This window comes from Macrotis lagotis, chromosome 8 (genome assembly GCF_037893015.1).
Source record: "Macrotis lagotis isolate mMagLag1 chromosome 8, bilby.v1.9.chrom.fasta, whole genome shotgun sequence".
Taxonomy (NCBI): domain Eukaryota; kingdom Metazoa; phylum Chordata; class Mammalia; order Peramelemorphia; family Peramelidae; genus Macrotis; species Macrotis lagotis.
The window spans coordinates 123,570,400-123,586,936 of NC_133665.1; the positions used below are offsets into that span (position 1 = coordinate 123,570,400).

At 36.0% G+C, this 16,537-nt stretch overlaps 1 pseudogene; it reads left to right on the plus strand.

Annotated features, from left to right (window-relative positions):
- The first annotated feature begins 4,344 nt into the window (after window positions 1-4,344).
- Window positions 4,345-5,646, plus strand: LOC141494953 (BTB/POZ domain-containing protein KCTD20 pseudogene; annotated as a pseudogene).
- The last annotated feature ends 10,891 nt before the right edge of the window (window positions 5,647-16,537 follow it).

Sequence of the window (16,537 nt, forward strand, 5' to 3'; positions counted from 1 at the left end):
CCTCCTTTATAAAATGCAGAGAACAATATCATTTATCTCCTAGTATTTGAGGGGATTAAATGAGAAAATAATTGGAAAACTCTTATCACACAATATGAATCATAGAACAAAATGAAAAGCAATGTAATGTAATATATATGTAAGCTATTATCATTAATATAATAATATACATATATACACATTTATGTGTATTTACAGAAACATGCACATAGGGTTGATAAAAATAATTCTTTCTAAATTTGTTATCTCTTGATGTATATTTTCCAGGAACCTGAAAAAAACTAATTGTTACAGTTTCTCTACTTCTTTTGATAATTTATTTTATTTTCCAATTACATGTTATGAAAGTTTTTCAACATTCATTCACATATATATTTAGGTTACACACTTTTCTTCCACACTCCCTGTCCATCCCCTTCCCCTCAGGGGCATAAAGTCTCATGAACACTGTACATATACAAATTCCTCAACTTCTTACAAATAATACACTTCAGTTGGTCAACCTGAATTTGATAGAAAATAGCCAATACAGCAAAATGGAAGTCCTTCTTTGGGGCAAGTAAAACCTTACTTTGGGGTATACCAGAGAACAATATTTATATAGGTCCAAAGGCTGAGGAAAAGATCAGGTTATAGATAGGAGAGATTAAGAGCATAGTATTCTATTCTTCTATGCAGTATCTGTGGCCATGGGCCCTATCAAGGATTGGTCCTCTTCAACTCTTCCTTTTGAAACTGTAAGTCTTACTTTCACATTACCTCAGGACTGCACCTATTTCCACTAGCAATATGACTGACAAGTTGAGCTACACAGCTACACTTCTTCCCCTCAGCCTTTACTCCCTTCCTGTCCTCCCCTCCTCTATTCTTCCCCTGTTCTTCTCCTATCCTACCTTCCTACCATTCTCCCATTCCCTTCTTCCTTTATTTTCTTTTCTTTGCTTACCTGTGAGTGCTTGGTCCAAAGGAACATAAATTTGAACTGCTGAAATCAGGTAAGATATCTTGAGTTTTACAAGCTTCAAAACACTGGCTCTCATTGATTGACCAATAATGGGTCCCAGGTCAACCTCAATTTGTTCATGGTTTGTGCCCTGAATGACTCAGAGTAAATGTAAATAGCTAATATTTCTATTGTGGTCAGAATTCTGAAGGTCTTCCCCACCATATTGATTTCTTTTTTTGACCTTGCAAAAGAGACCATGCTTTGCATCAGTTTTTCTTACCAGCCTCAATAACTGAGAAATACTCAGGGTCTTACCCTCTCAGACTGATATTTTTGGACTAGCTAAAAGTGGCTTTTCTTTCCATCACCTCTTAACTTACTTAGCCTTTATCATTGAATCTGGATCCATATCTGGTCAGTTGATCCAGATGATTCTGGAGGAGAAAGTGATAGTCATTTTGCATAGTCTCCCTTGACTTAAATCCAGTTCACTTGTATGTCATCCAACACCTCTCTGATGTCATGGTCTTCTTTGAGAACAAAGACAAGCCATAACCATTGATTATTTCTGTCTTCTTTTCCTAGAAAGTGTTACTTCTGTATAATGACATAGGCAGCCTTTGAACCATTTGAGACATTTTTCTTTCTTTTCATTTTGGTCTCACAATATGATTTCACACAGAAAAAGGACAACATTCAAAAGCTGTGAAGGTCTCTTAGAGTATTCTTAATAACCAAATCTTCCTGGTGGAGTGAAGAAACCTGATTCCATATCCTCTGTTCTGACTCAAGATTAGACGTCACTACACTCCTTACTCTCACTCTCACTCTTTCCTCAACTCTCCTCTCCTCTCTTCCTCCCTGTAACTTCTGTTAACTTCTACTGATTATTTTCATAACTAGAAAAAATACTTTTTAAAACTGTCTTCCTATATCTCATTTTCAGGTCACTCCTTACTCTTCCTTGGGAATTTTATCAGACCAAGAAAATCACTAGAAGCAACTTCAAGAAAGCATTTAGTTTATCATTCAACAAAGAGGCAATATCCTTTGAGTGGTGGTGGTGGGGGAGATACTAAAATAAGAAATTGTCCTGTTATCTAGTTAGAATAAAACCCTCTTACTAAGTAACCTTATACATAAAATTCATTAACTTCTGTCTGATTTTCTTTACCAACTCATAATCCAAAAATCATTTAATGAATTTTTAACAGAAAAATAGCTCTTTAAATTGCTAAAGAACAAATTACAATAAGAATATTTGCTATATTATTCTTTTAAATTTTATTCTTTCTCCAAGAAGGACATGGTTCAATTTCTATGGAAGAATTTCTATTCCCATTGGTGAATATGCATTACTATTTAGTAATTTTTATTTTATTTCCAAACATTATATTTTTAGTCCGGTTGAAATTATTGTCTTTCATTGAAAATATGAATTGAAAATGGATGAGTGAAGAAATTGATTTCAATGCTGTCTAATTTGATTATTAACATAAATTTGCAACATTCCCTTTTCTGTCAAAACCTCCATTTCTCAGATAGCTCAAAAGATATCTCTCACAATCTAGCTGAGGAATTCAGTCACTCCCAGCCCCCAATGCATTGACTTGGGCTTTGTTTTCTTCCAAAAATCGAAGCCATCTAAGGCCTGCTACCTATGACTCATGTTCTTTTTGTCTAATTAAGATTTGGGGTGACTTTGTCTACAAAAGGGGAGACCAAAGTCAAGAAGAATTTAACTGAAATGGCTTATGTTTGGAACAGTTATGTCTCATATATCAATTTTCTTTCTTTGAAAGGATCGGCCATACCTGAAGACCATCCAATCATCAATCAGGATTGTTTTCAGTTTTCCAGAGGAGGTACCAATGAAGCAATGTCTAAAGAAAGATATCTTTTTAAAAAAAAATATTTATTTAAGGAAATGGGGTTAAGTGACTTGTTCAAGGTCACACAGCTAAGGAATTGTCTGAGGTGAGATTTGAATTCAGGTCTTCCCCACTGCAGGGCTAGTGCTCTTTCCACCTAACTGCCCTCCACTATGCTACCTAGCTGCCCAAGACACCTGTTTGTAAAGTTCCCCAAGTATTTGAATTAAGTCTCACACACTTGCCTAGCTGCTGTGACTTGGGCAAGTCATTTAACCCTGATTGCCTTGCATCAAGGGCCAATCTGCCCAATGGACCCAGATGGCTCTGGCAAAGAAAATGAGGCTGGTGACTTTGTGGAGCACTCTCCTCACTCAAATCCAATTCATGTGATTCTCATGGCATTGCCTCCCTGATTTTGTGGACTTCTTCAAAAATGAAAGGGATGACTTCTGGGACAAAATGGAAGAGAAAATACTGGCACTGTGCTGAGGTCTCCTGATCTTTCCTCATATATAATATGAAACAAATCAGAACAAATCTTAACAGAAATTTTATTGATAAAACCCAGAAAAAGAAGCAAGGACAACATCTACCTAGAGGTTAGTCTTCAAGGATCATGGGTCAGTTGGGGATAGAGAGCAGAGCCTGCCAGGATAGGGGAGAGAGACAAACTAACCCAGGATCAACCACAGAGGCCATGACTGTGAGAGCTTTGGTCCAAGAGCCAAGTGGAGTGTGGAGGCTTTGGCTGTGAGACTGATGGTCTGGGGCACTTAAGCAGGGCTGCAGGATGAGTTCCAACAGAGAGTTACAGACATCCATCCATTGGGCTTCTGTTTTCTGGAGGACCTCAGACTACATGCATTCATTTCAGCTGAAACCTCTTCCCAGAACAGAGTAACAAGGGACCATCCCCTAGGCTCAGGAATGGGCAGTAGAGCATACTCAGCTGGATAGGGAGAGTAATTACCTTGCCTCAGGGCATAGCCCACATTGTACAGGGAAAAAAGTAACCAGCAGCAATACCTGCCCCTTCCAGACCAAGGGAAAGGGCCTCAAATCAAGGTCACAGATACTCCAAAGAAAGAAACAAGAACCCCCCACTGGACAGCTCACTTGAAATTATTAAACCCACTAAGTTAAAGCCTCTAGGGATCTGAACAACAAACCACTGTGAACCAGCCCCTCCCCAACACAAAATTTTAGGAAAATGAAGAAAGACCAGCAGAAAATTACCTAGAAGGAAAAGAGATCCTAAATCAGAGATATCTAGAACTTCTGAGGAGAATATGATGTGATTTCCAGCTCTGAAAGTCTACCTTGAATAAATCAGGGAAGGAGTTTAAAAATCAAATAAAATTTGGGAGAGAAAAGTACCACATTGCAACAAGAAAAAAATCCTTGAAAATACAATTGGACAAATGCAAAAATAAAATAATTCTCTCAAAACCTCAGCTGGGCCGGCTTCCACCCCAGACACCCGGGATGGCGGCGCGGCGGAGCCTGGGGCTGTGAGAGGATTTTTTTCCTGATCAAGTGGAAAATTCAAGTTACAGAATCCAAGGATGAATATTCATCGGGCTAGTAAAGGTGACAGGTCAATACGCCAGGAATCTAGCTACATAGTGGAAAATATCACTGGTTCATCCCAAGAAAAAGAAGAAAATTGCCTGACATCATCCTGCTTGCAAAATCCTAACCTTCTTGTGTGTTCCAGAAATGATGATCTGTTACTTGATTATGCCTCTCAGCCGACCACTCATCAGTTCTCCAACAACTCACCCCTTTCTGAAGACATCAAAGGGACTTGCTTTCAAACTAGAACTAAGAGGAGCCACGAGCCCTTTACTGCTCCAGAACGATTTGGAAATAGCAGTTTGGGCTTCAGCAGTAACTCCCATTCCCATGCTTCAGAGAAGGTGACTCTCCTTGTGGATGGCACTCGTTTTGTGGTCAATCCACAAATATTCACTGCTCACCCAGACACCATGTTGGGAAGGATGTTTGGACCAGGAAGAGAGTATAACTTTAACCGGCCCAACGAAAAAGGAGAATTTGAGATTGCTGAAGGGATCAGCGCCACTGTGTTTCGAACAGTGCTGGATTATTACAAAACTGGAATCATTTAACTGTCCTGATGGAATTTCCATCCCTGACCTTAGAGACACCTGTGATTATCTGTGCATTAACTTTGACTTCAACACCATCAAGTGTCAAGATTTGAGTGCTTTACTGCATGAACTTTCCAACGATGGAGCTCACAAGCAGTTTGATCACTACCTCGAGGAGCTGATCTTGCCCATCATGGTGGGCAGTGCCAAGAAAGGGGAACAGGAATGCCACATCGTTGTGCTGACTGATGAGGACTCTGTAGACTGGGATGAGGATCATCCTCCACCCATGGGGGAGGAATATTCTCAAATTCTTTATAGCTCCAAGCTATACAGATTCTTCAAGTACATTGAGAATCAAGATGTTGCAAAAGCTGTATTAAAGGAACGGGGACTAAAAAATATTCGAATTGGTATTGAAGGCTATCCCACTGGTAGGGAAAAAATTAAGAGGAGATCAGGTGGCCGATCGGAGGTCATATACAACTATGTACAACGCCCATTTATCCAGATGTCTTGGGAAAAGGAGGAGGGAAAGAGCTGCCATGTTGATTTTCAGTGTGTCCGAAGCAAATCCCTCACCAACCTAGTGACAGCTGAGGAAGATGTCACTGAAGACCAGGAGAACCTCATGCACCACCCACCACAAGTAGATGAACTTGATCTACTGAATGCTCCACTCTCCCAGATGGTCCCTAATGACTTCCCAGATTAGGGCCAGCCATTCATTCAACCACCTAAGGTCCTTTCTGGGATGCACTCATTTATCTCAGCCTGAATATGAGACATACTTTCTCCCAAACCCTTCCCCATGTCACTAATATTATTTAGGTGTATTCTTTGAAGTAAGCTGATGCCCCTAAGAGGAAATGAATAATGAGTCCTGGTCACTGAATCATCAAACATTTTTAGTCACCCTGGGCACATAGGAAGCTTCTCGGGATTGGTGTTGTCCTAGAATAAACTTGAGAAAGCTGAAAAGGAACTAAAAAAAAAAAGTCCATTTCCTTACAAAGCAAAACACTTCCTGCCCTTCTTCCCATTCATTTTATCCCTTTTTCCCTGTCAGGTTCACATCCCATTGTTTTTTGGCAACTTCATCAGTTGCAAGAGGACCAGACCACCATCCCATGCATAGATATATATCCATGGAAGACTATTTGAAGATAGCTAAAGAATGCACCCAGAATTCAACTTATTTAGGAGGAATGAGGCTTTGTTTACAAAACAGTTGAGTTTTCAAAAGGTAATCCTTCAAAAACTTAAATTAAATTTTCTTTTTATTTTTATTAAGCAAACAAAATATAGCACTAGTTTATCTTTTGGTAGAGAGAGGGTAAGTGATAATAGTAATAGGATTTATGCTTTTAACTTTGAAATTATGGGGACCTGAATTGGTTGTGCATTATAGAATGAAAATTAAGGTGAATGAAACCATCCTGGTTGTTCATTCATTCCCCAGCCAAGGCTAGAAATTCGGGAATCCCGAGGAAAGCCATTGTCTTTGCTACCAGTTCAGAGCTATGCTGGGAATGTGGCTGGAATGAATACAGCCACAGAAAGAAGCTCACAAAACCTCATCAGTTATTCAAATGAAAGAATTTTAAGATGCCTTAAAAGATTACTACCAGGATGAAAAAGGCCAGGATCCCAGGATTCAAAGAATATAGCCTTGTCCTGGTGCTAGGTAAGGGAAAATAATCAGGGACTTGAACTCTGGCTGAAATTCTGCATCCCCATTCATGAGTTTTAGAAGGCTTTCACTTCCATACCATCCAAAGGTTCATTCCAGCTCTCCTTCCAGAGATGAGACTTAAATGGTCTTATTATCCAGATTCTATTTCATGGAACTAAGTGTGTGTTGGTGGGGGGAGGTGGGGGATGTAGTGATAGTACATTCAACTACAGAAGTAGACTCTCACATTTCACTCAGGGTAATAGAAGATGCCAGGTGAGAAGAAACAATGTTTGTTGTGGAGTTTTTCTATACAAGTGTCACCTGCAATAGCTCAGGACAGAGAAAATTAAGAGTATTTTTTGGGGGAATGTCAAGTATATTAACCTCATACTCACCCAGAGCCCATGTTGTTCCCTAACTGCCATGTTCCTAAATATGCAACTTGGACAATAGATCTTAGACAATGGCTATAACTCAGGAGATAGAGTAGGAGACAATGCTGTGAGTACAACTGGGTCCAGATTTGTGCAAATAATGAATCTTCTGAAGTGATCCCATCATTCAAATTCGTACTGCATATTTCCATTGGGCTGGAACCAATGACCCTATTTTATCTAATTATAACTTCTAGGAGTGTGAATTTGAATAGATGTGACCATTCTAGGGGATTATTTATTGTGAGCTGATTTCTTATATCTCTTGCAATGACTTTGTAACTGAAAACCAAATTGGATTCCAGAGCCAAATATAAATGATTAGCAGTTATCTTCTATTGTGTATTATCTGTCCTACTCTTCTGGCATTTTATTTCTTAAGTTCCATTGGTGTGATGTATCCCAAGTTGACTAGTTGTAGCCCTCCACAGTCTCTTTCTAAACTGCATGTTACTTTTATATTTTTACACCCTTCAAATTCCTTGAAGACACTACAGAACAAGGTACCCTCCTCTAATTTGCAATGGTGACTCAATTATTTTGTAATCTAAGTCAAGAAAATAGTGGAAGACACACTTTGTAGCAGCTGTTTTCTCAGAGAAAGAGTAACTCTTCTTGACCCAGTGAGTTCATAAGTTAGAAATTATGTTTACTACTTTTTAAAGCTACATTATTTGTGGTATCAAAATTCAGAATGCATAATATGATGTCTTCTCAAGATTTAAAATGATTCTATTGGCCCACCATTGGAAAGATAGACACTCAATTGCTTTTTTTATTGGGGGTGATTGATTCTGAGCCATCCATGCTCTCTTTTCCATCTCTTTTTTTAAACCAATGACTTATATTTGTGAAGTCATCAGCTAGCTATTGTTAGGGGAACAGCATGTGTGAGGAACCATATTTTCCTCTGTATGGAATTGGCATATCCTCAAATTAAATGTACAACCTTGACCTCATTAGCATTAATTCACATTAAGACATGCTCTAAAATGGTGCTTCCTTTGTGTTTCTGAATGCACAAACCCATCATTGCAAAGACATTCAGATTCTACAACCTTTATTTGTATATTTTAAGACATTAATGAAGATTTATTTTGTTGTTGAAGTATATCTTTATTCCCTCTCAGTATTTAGCTTATATAGTATTAATATTAAATGCAAACACTCCAAAAAGGAATTGCTGTTTTGTTTTTTTTAAAAAGGTACAACTTGTATTGCATCTATTGGAAGATGTTATTACTATTTGAAAGAATGTTTTCTTAGATCATCATCATTTTCCCAAATGGTATTTTACTTTGCCCTTTATCTAGCCCATGGACTGTTGAGCTAAAACAAGGTAGCAAAAACTGATAAAGGGAAAACTGGTATTGCACTGGGGTTTCTTCCCAGAGCTGGTAGTTTCTTATTATTGTTTGTTATCTATTCAGTATCATCAAAATGAGGGAGGGTACAGTAGGGTTGATGGCTGAGAAACTTTGGGAGTTCATTTGGGTAAGAGAGATGCTATTCTTTGCCACTAGATTGAATGCTAATGGTTCTAATCTAATCTATATGATGTCTGTACACCCACCAATACCTGATTCACCAAGTTGTTATATCTTTTAAGGGTCAAAGTAATGATCCCCTGGGCAGAAAATCATTTCTCTTTAAACCTTTCCAAGTCATATAAAGACATCAGAGATAACAGATGGGTTCTAGGTGCTAGTTCTAGGGCATCTCTTTAAGTCCCAATATTAAAAGAATTCTAGGATTGGAGTAGACATGTTTTGTTCCCTAATATAAATGGGGAGAATCCAATTCAATTTATTTTCCAAAGTGCCTAAATAAGTTAGTCAGGTTCTATTATTACCTGAAGAAAGATTGTTTCCAAAGATGTTTTATTTGTACTCAGACTATCTTTCTTCCTTGGTGACCATGGTGAGAATTTTTAAGAAAAATGATAGTTCCTTTCTGTTTGTTTACTGCATTATCTCAGGCTTGGACAGATTTCCAGTATAAGGATGGAGCAAGAATAAGGAAGGAAGAATAGGGTAGAAATTTTATATTATTGAACACTTTCATTCTCAGTTCATCATAGGATGATAGATATAAATCCAGAGCTGGAAGTAACCTCAGAGGCCATCTATATAGGTTCATGCTAGTTTCCTCAAATTTTTGAAAATTAGTCATTCTGCCAGGGTGTGTTCTGATAAGGAGGGGTTGAGGGTAGGCTAGTTATGTATGATTGAATTTCTGTTTTTTTTAGAGAAATGAAAAGAGTTGGGGAAAAAGAAAGTGACACCAAATGGAGAAATTAAACTCCACAGACTAGTTGGGAATAATGAATTACACACTTTAATATACAGAGTAAGAATTATTTTAAGCCTCACCCAAGAGAAAAATGTTGACTGAGGTGAAAGTATGCAAATTACAATGGAGATGGACCTAAAAAGAATGGGCACCATTTACAAATAGGGTTCCCAGAATATTGATCCAGGGTCCTCCATTAAAAATAAGCAAACAAATCTTAATTGACATATAGGCCTTAAACCAAACTATGTCTGAAAAGTGTGATGTGGAGTCCTTTATGAAAAGTCATGTCACAGAAATTTAAGAATTAGGGGAGGTGAGGTGGGGATAATTAGTGAGACATGCCTACAATGTCTGCTACTGGGGGAAGCTGAGATTGGTGGAGCATATGAGCTGCAGTAGGTTTGGCCAATATGTATGCATGCTGTCAGGTACTAACAGGATGGCAGGCAGGGAAGGTGGAGGGGGGTAGTGAAGGGGGTCTGGAATAAAGTTGCCTAAGGAGGGACAAATTGTTCCAGATCAGAAATTAGAGGAGGCTAAAGATTTAGGAAGGTCAGAAAAGGGACTGGGAGAAATATGGCAGACACCTCTCGCTCATCTCTCTCTTTTAGATAAAGAGCCAATCCCTTTTATAATATGTTAAAAAATAAAAATGATTAAACTTTACTGCTAAAGATTCCCTGATTAGGATGGACCCTAAGAAAGTGTTACCTTTAAATGCTACCTTCTATTTACAAGTGGGATGCTGCTGGTTTTATTTTGTACTTAGTTTTAATGTTGCACTTGTTCACCTACAGTGTTTATGAGAGATCCTATAATCTGGATGCCTTTTTTATATAATAAAGTTATTCCTGTGTGGGAAAAAAAACCTCAGCTGGAACAAAACAAAGCCAAAGTCAATGCATTGGGGGCTGGGAGTAACTGAATTCCTCAGCTAGATTGTGAGAGATATCTTTTGAGCTAGCTGAGAAATGGAGGTTTTGACAGAAAAAGGAACGTTGCAAATTTATGTTAACAATCCAATTATACAGCATTGAAATCAATTTCTTCACTCATTTAATTCAAATTCAAAAATAGAAGTGACAAATTAGAAAAGGATTTGCAAAACGAAAATGAAGAAAATTCTTATCTAAAAAAACAATGAAGTCTGTGGAAACTAAGGACTTCAAGCGACAGCAAGAATCTTTCAAACAAAACCAAAACATCAAAAAACTAGAGGAAAATGTAAAATATGTCAGCAGCAAAGCCATTGACTTTGAGAATAGAACAAGCAGTGACAACATAAGAATCATTAGACTGCTTGGAAATACTGAAGAGAAAAAAATCCTCCACTTATTGTCACAGAATTTAGTGATGGAAAATTACCCTGACATCATGGAACCAGAGAGCAAAAAAGTTACTGAAAGAATACATCAATTGTGTCTGGAAAGGAATAGAAAAATAAAAATGCCAAGGAATATTATGGCCAAATTCCAGAACTATCATATAAAAGAGAAAAATTCTGCAAGCAGCCAGAAAGAAAAAAAAATTTAGATACCAAGGAGCCACAGTAAGGATTACACAGGTCTTGGCTGCATCAACATTAGGGGATCGAATGGAATGCAACATTCCAAAAAGTAAGGGAGCTGGGAATGCAGCCAAAAAATTCACTATGTAGTAAAACTGAGCCTTCTATTCCAGGGGAAAAGATAAAGGATGAATATTTAATGAAATAGGAGATTTTCAACTTTTCATGATGAAAAGACCAGAGCTTAATAGAAAATTTGGACTCCAAATAGGAGACTCAAAACACACATGAAAAGGTAAAAAAAAATGAAAATTAAAAAGGTAAAGAATAGAAAAACAGTTATCCAATAAGATGAAACTGGTTATATCCCTACCTGGGAGAAAGACTCTAATAACTCTCAATAATTGTAATTCTATTAGAGAGCATATATTTAGCCATAAGTGATGGATGCTCATGACTTTTCTGTGGCTCAGACAGAATGATTAAAAAAAATACTCCTTAAAAAGGGGGTCAGTAAAGAGACAGGAGGATGGTGGTGATTGAATGGAGGTATATCTCCTTACATTAAGAGGTACAATGGACTTAATGCAAGAGAGTGGAAGGGGTGGGGTGAGACCTACATGAATCTTATGCTTATCAGATTTGGTTTAAGACACATAAACTCAGTTAAGTTAAGAAACTTATCTTAACTTTCAAGTATTAAAATGGGAAAAGGGGAAAGGCGAAGGAAAAGGGGCACTAACACAAGGAAGGAAAGGAAAAAGAAAGGAGAAGCAGATTGGATATAGGAGGGAAAACACACTGAAGGTGGTATTCAGAAACAAAATACTAGGGAATATGAATAAAGTGAAACTGAGTGAAGATAGCAGAGGGTAATAGAGAGTTAGCAATTAGAACTTTGAATGTGAATGTGATGAACTCTCCTTTAAAATGTAATCAAATAGCAGAGTAGATTAAAAACCAGAATTCTTCAATATGCTGCTTACAATAAATTCATTTGAAGCAGAGATATATATATATATATATATATATATATATATATATATATATATATAGATAGAGAGAGAGAGAGAGAGAGAGAGAGAGAGTAAAGGTAAAAGGTTGGAGGAAAATATATTTTGCTTCAGCTGAAGTGAAAAAAGCAGGGGTAGCAATCCTTATGTCAGACATAGTAGCTTCAGGAATAGATAGCATTAAATGAGATATTGAAGGAAACTATATCCTTCTAAAAGGTACCATAGACAATGAAGTAATTTCAATACAAATATACATACATATACATACATACATATATATATATATATATACATATATGCAGCAAATGTTATTACATTGAAATTCTTAGAGGAAATGCTGAAGGAGTTACAGGAAGACATAGACAGCAAAACACCACTGGTGGGAGACCAAAACATCCTGCTCTCAGACTTAGATAAATCTACCCATAAAATAAAGAAGAAGGAAGTTAAGGTGGTAAATAGATTGTTAGAAAATCTAAACATGATAGACCTGTGGAGGAAACTGAATGCAAATAGAGAGGAATATACTTTTTTTTCTGCAGTACATGTCACTTACATGAAAACTGACAATATACTATGGCATAAAGACCTAATAATTAATTGTAGAAAGGCAGAAATAGTGAATATATCTTACTCAGATCATAATACAATAAAAATCACATGCAATACTGGTCCAGGGAGATATATACCCAAAACTAATTGGAAACTAAATAATCTCATTTTAAAGAATGAGTAGATCAAACAACAAATTATAGAAAGAATTATTTCATTCTATAATTACAATAATGAAACAACATACTAAAACTTACGGAATACAGCCAAGGCATCTTTCAGCAGGTATATGATATCATTATATGCTTGTATGAATAAATGAGAGAAAGGGGAAATCAATTAAGTAAACATGTAACTGAAAATAGAAAAAAAAATTAACCCCCCCAAATTAATTATCAAAATAGAAATTCTAAAGACAAAAGGAGAAATTAATAAAATTTAAAGCCAGAAAACTATTGAACTAATAAATAAAATCAAGAGTTAGCTTTATAAAAGAAAAATGCAATAAAATTGGTAAAACTATGGTTAGCTTGATTAAAAAAGTAAACAAGAAAACCAAATTGCTAGTGTTATAAATGAAAAAGATAAAGTCACCCCAATAAGGAGGAAATTAAAGTCATAATTCTGAATTATTTTGCAAAGCTATATGCCAATAAATTTGATAATTTGAATGAAATGGACAAATATTCACAAAAGTATAAGTTCCCCAGGTTAAATAAAGAAGAAATTAAATAACTAAACAACTCTATGTCAGAAAAAGAAATTCAAAAAGGCATTATTAAAATCCCTAAGGAAAAAATCCCCAGAGACAGATAGATTCACAAGTGAATTCTATCAGTAATTTAATGAGGGACAGTGCAGTTGATAGACCACTGGCCCTGGAGTCAGGAGTACCTGAGTTCAAATCTGGCCTCAGACACTTAATAATTACCTGGCTGTGTGGCTTTGGGCAAGCCACTTAAATCCATTTGCCTTGCAAAAACCTAAAAAAAATTAAAAATTTGTTCCAATTCTTTATAAACTCTTTGTAAATATAAGTGAAGATGGAAATTGTCTAACTCTTTCTATGACACCAGTGTAGTGCTGATACTTAAACTGAAAAGAGTTAAAACAGAGAAAGAAAATGAGAGATATATATCATTGCTAAATATAGATGCAAAGATCTTAAATAAATTCTTGGGAAAATGATTACAACTTGATATCACTATGACCAAGTAGGATATATCCCAGGAATTCAGGGTGGCTTCAATATTAAGAAAAATGTTAGTACAATTAATTATATCAATAGAAACCTATCATAAATCTTATGATAATATCAATAGATGCTGAAAAAATTTTTTGAGAAAATACAGCACCCATTCCTACAAAAACACTAGAGAGTGTAAAAATAAATGGATTGTTCCTTAGAATAATAAGCAGTATCTACCTGAAACCGTCAACAATTATATGCAACAGGGATAAACTAGAAGCATTCCCAATAAGATCAAGGGTGAAATAAGGATGCCCATATGCCCGTTATCAATACTGCTATTCAATATTATATTAGAAAAGTTAGCTTCAGCAATAAGAGAAGAAAAAAAAATTTGAAGAAATTAGAATTGTGGAGGAGGAGACAAAACTCTTCTTTGCAGATGACATGATGACTTATTTAGAGAATCTCAAAAATCATCAAAAAGCTAAAATAATTAGCAACTTTAGCAAAGTTGCAGGACAAAAAATAAACCCTCAAAAATCTTCAACATTTCTATATAAGACTAGCAAGGTAAAACAGCAAGAGCTAGAAAAAGAAATCAAATTCAAGGTTACTTCAGACAATATAAAATACTCGGGAGTCTATCTGCCAAGTCAGATTCAGAAACATTTTGAAGACAATTACAATACACTTCTCCTGCAAATAAAATCAATTTTGAATAACTGGGCAAATATCAACTGCTCATGGATAGGCCAAGCTAATATAATGTAAATTATAATTCAACCTAAATTACTTATTTAGTCCCCTACCAATGAAAATTCCAAAAACTTACTTTACTAATTTAAAATTGTAAGTAAATTCATAAGAGAAATAAAAAAAATCAAGAATTATCAGGGATTTAATGAAAAAAAGGGCAAAAGAAGGTAGTTATCACAAGCAGTTTGATCACTACCTCGAGGAGCTGATCTTGCCCATCATGGTGGGCAGTGCCAAGAAAGGGGAAATTATATTATAAACCAACAGTCATCAAAACTGTCTGGTATTGGCTAAGAAATAGAGTGGTGGATCACTGGAATAGACTAGGTGCAATAGCAAAAAATGATAATAGTAATCTGTTGTTTGATAAACCCAAAGAGTCCAGTTTTGGGGATAAATACTCTCTTCCATAAAATCTTTTGGGAAAATTGGAAGTTAGTATGGCAGAAACTTGGATTAGACCAATACCTCGAAGCCTATACGAAGATAATATAAAAATTGATACAGGATTCAGAAATAAAACACAATATTATAAGCAAAGTAGGAGATCAAGGAATAGTTTGCCTGTCAGATATATGGAAAAGGAAGTAGTTTATAACAAAGGAAAAGATGGAAAAGACCAATAAAAACAAAGTTTTTTTGATTACATTAAATTAAAAAGCTTTTGCACAGAAAAAACGCCCTGCATCCAAGAGTAAAAGAAAAGTAGTAAACTGGGAACCAGTTTTTGCAACTGGTATTTCTGATGAAGGAATATACAGAGAACTGAGTCAAATTTTTATAAAACATTCCCCAATTGACAAATGGCCAAAGGATATGCAAAGGCAATTTACAAATGAGGAAATCAAAGCAATCCATAGACCTATGAAAAATTGCTCTAAATCATTACTTATTAGATAAATGCAAATTAAAGCATTTCTGAGGAACCACCTCATAGCTCTCAGATTGGCCAATATGACCAGAAAGGACAATGATCAATGTTGGAAGAGATGTGGGAAATCTGGGACACTAATACATTGTTGGTGGAGCTATGAACTCATCCATGCTTTCTGGAGTGTGATTTGGAATTATGCCCAAAGGTATTGTTCACCCTAACAGCAACTTGGGGGGTGATGATCAACCTTAATGGACTTTCTCATTCCAGCAGTGCGACAATCAGGCACAATTTGGGGATATCCGCAATGGAGAATACGCTCTGTATCTAGAGAAAGTATTGTGACGTTTCAAAAAAAAAGACCAAAGACTGTTACTTTTAATTAAAAAAATATATATTATCTTATGTAATTTTGGTATCTCTTTTGCTTTATTTTTTTTCCCTTAAAGATATGATTTCTCTTTCATCACATTCAACTTAGGTCAATGTATACTGTGGAAATGATGTAAAGACTAACAGACTGTCTTCTGAGGGACTGGGGGAAGGGAAACAAGATTAGGGGAATAATTGTAAAATTTAAAATAAATAAATAAAATTTAAAAAAATGAAAGGCGAGCATTAAGGTCCACCCTGTCTTGAGCAATATTGATTTGACAATGAGATGTGAATTTTTACAAGATATAGACTACATGATGTACTGTGTTCTCCCCAGATTAAGAGAACATGAGATAGTCTCCCTATCAGCTTCAGGAGAGACACAAAACAACGAACTTTTCCAGAGATAGTATTAAAAACACTGCATTTCTTTACACAAGATGGAAATTTCATAGGCAGAAAGTCAACCTAGAAAAGTACAACTTAACTATTTGCTGTCTTTCTAGTATTTACTCTTCTTCACCTTGTCAAGTGAGAGAAAATAATCCTGAAATTTTATTTGCCTTTATTTTTATGCTATTATATTATTGTTTTTAGGGATTGAAGGAAGGTTAAAAAATTAATCTTGTCTTATTTTACAATTCAAGACAGTAAAACCTAGAGAGGTACAGTGATTTGTTCAAACTCGTGACCCCTACACACCCTATTGTTGATATCATATAATAATAAATTCAAATTTTATCTGCTTTTAGCATTTATATCATTGTTACTGTGTGGCAAGGACATCCTTGGGGGGAAGATTACAATTCTTAATGGAGGACTGTAGCATAACTGATAAGGCAAAAAGTTCTTGATTTGGGAGGGAACATCCCTTCTATGAGTATCTGTTATTGAGTTCCATCCTGGGATAAGGGTCTCTTCTTGATA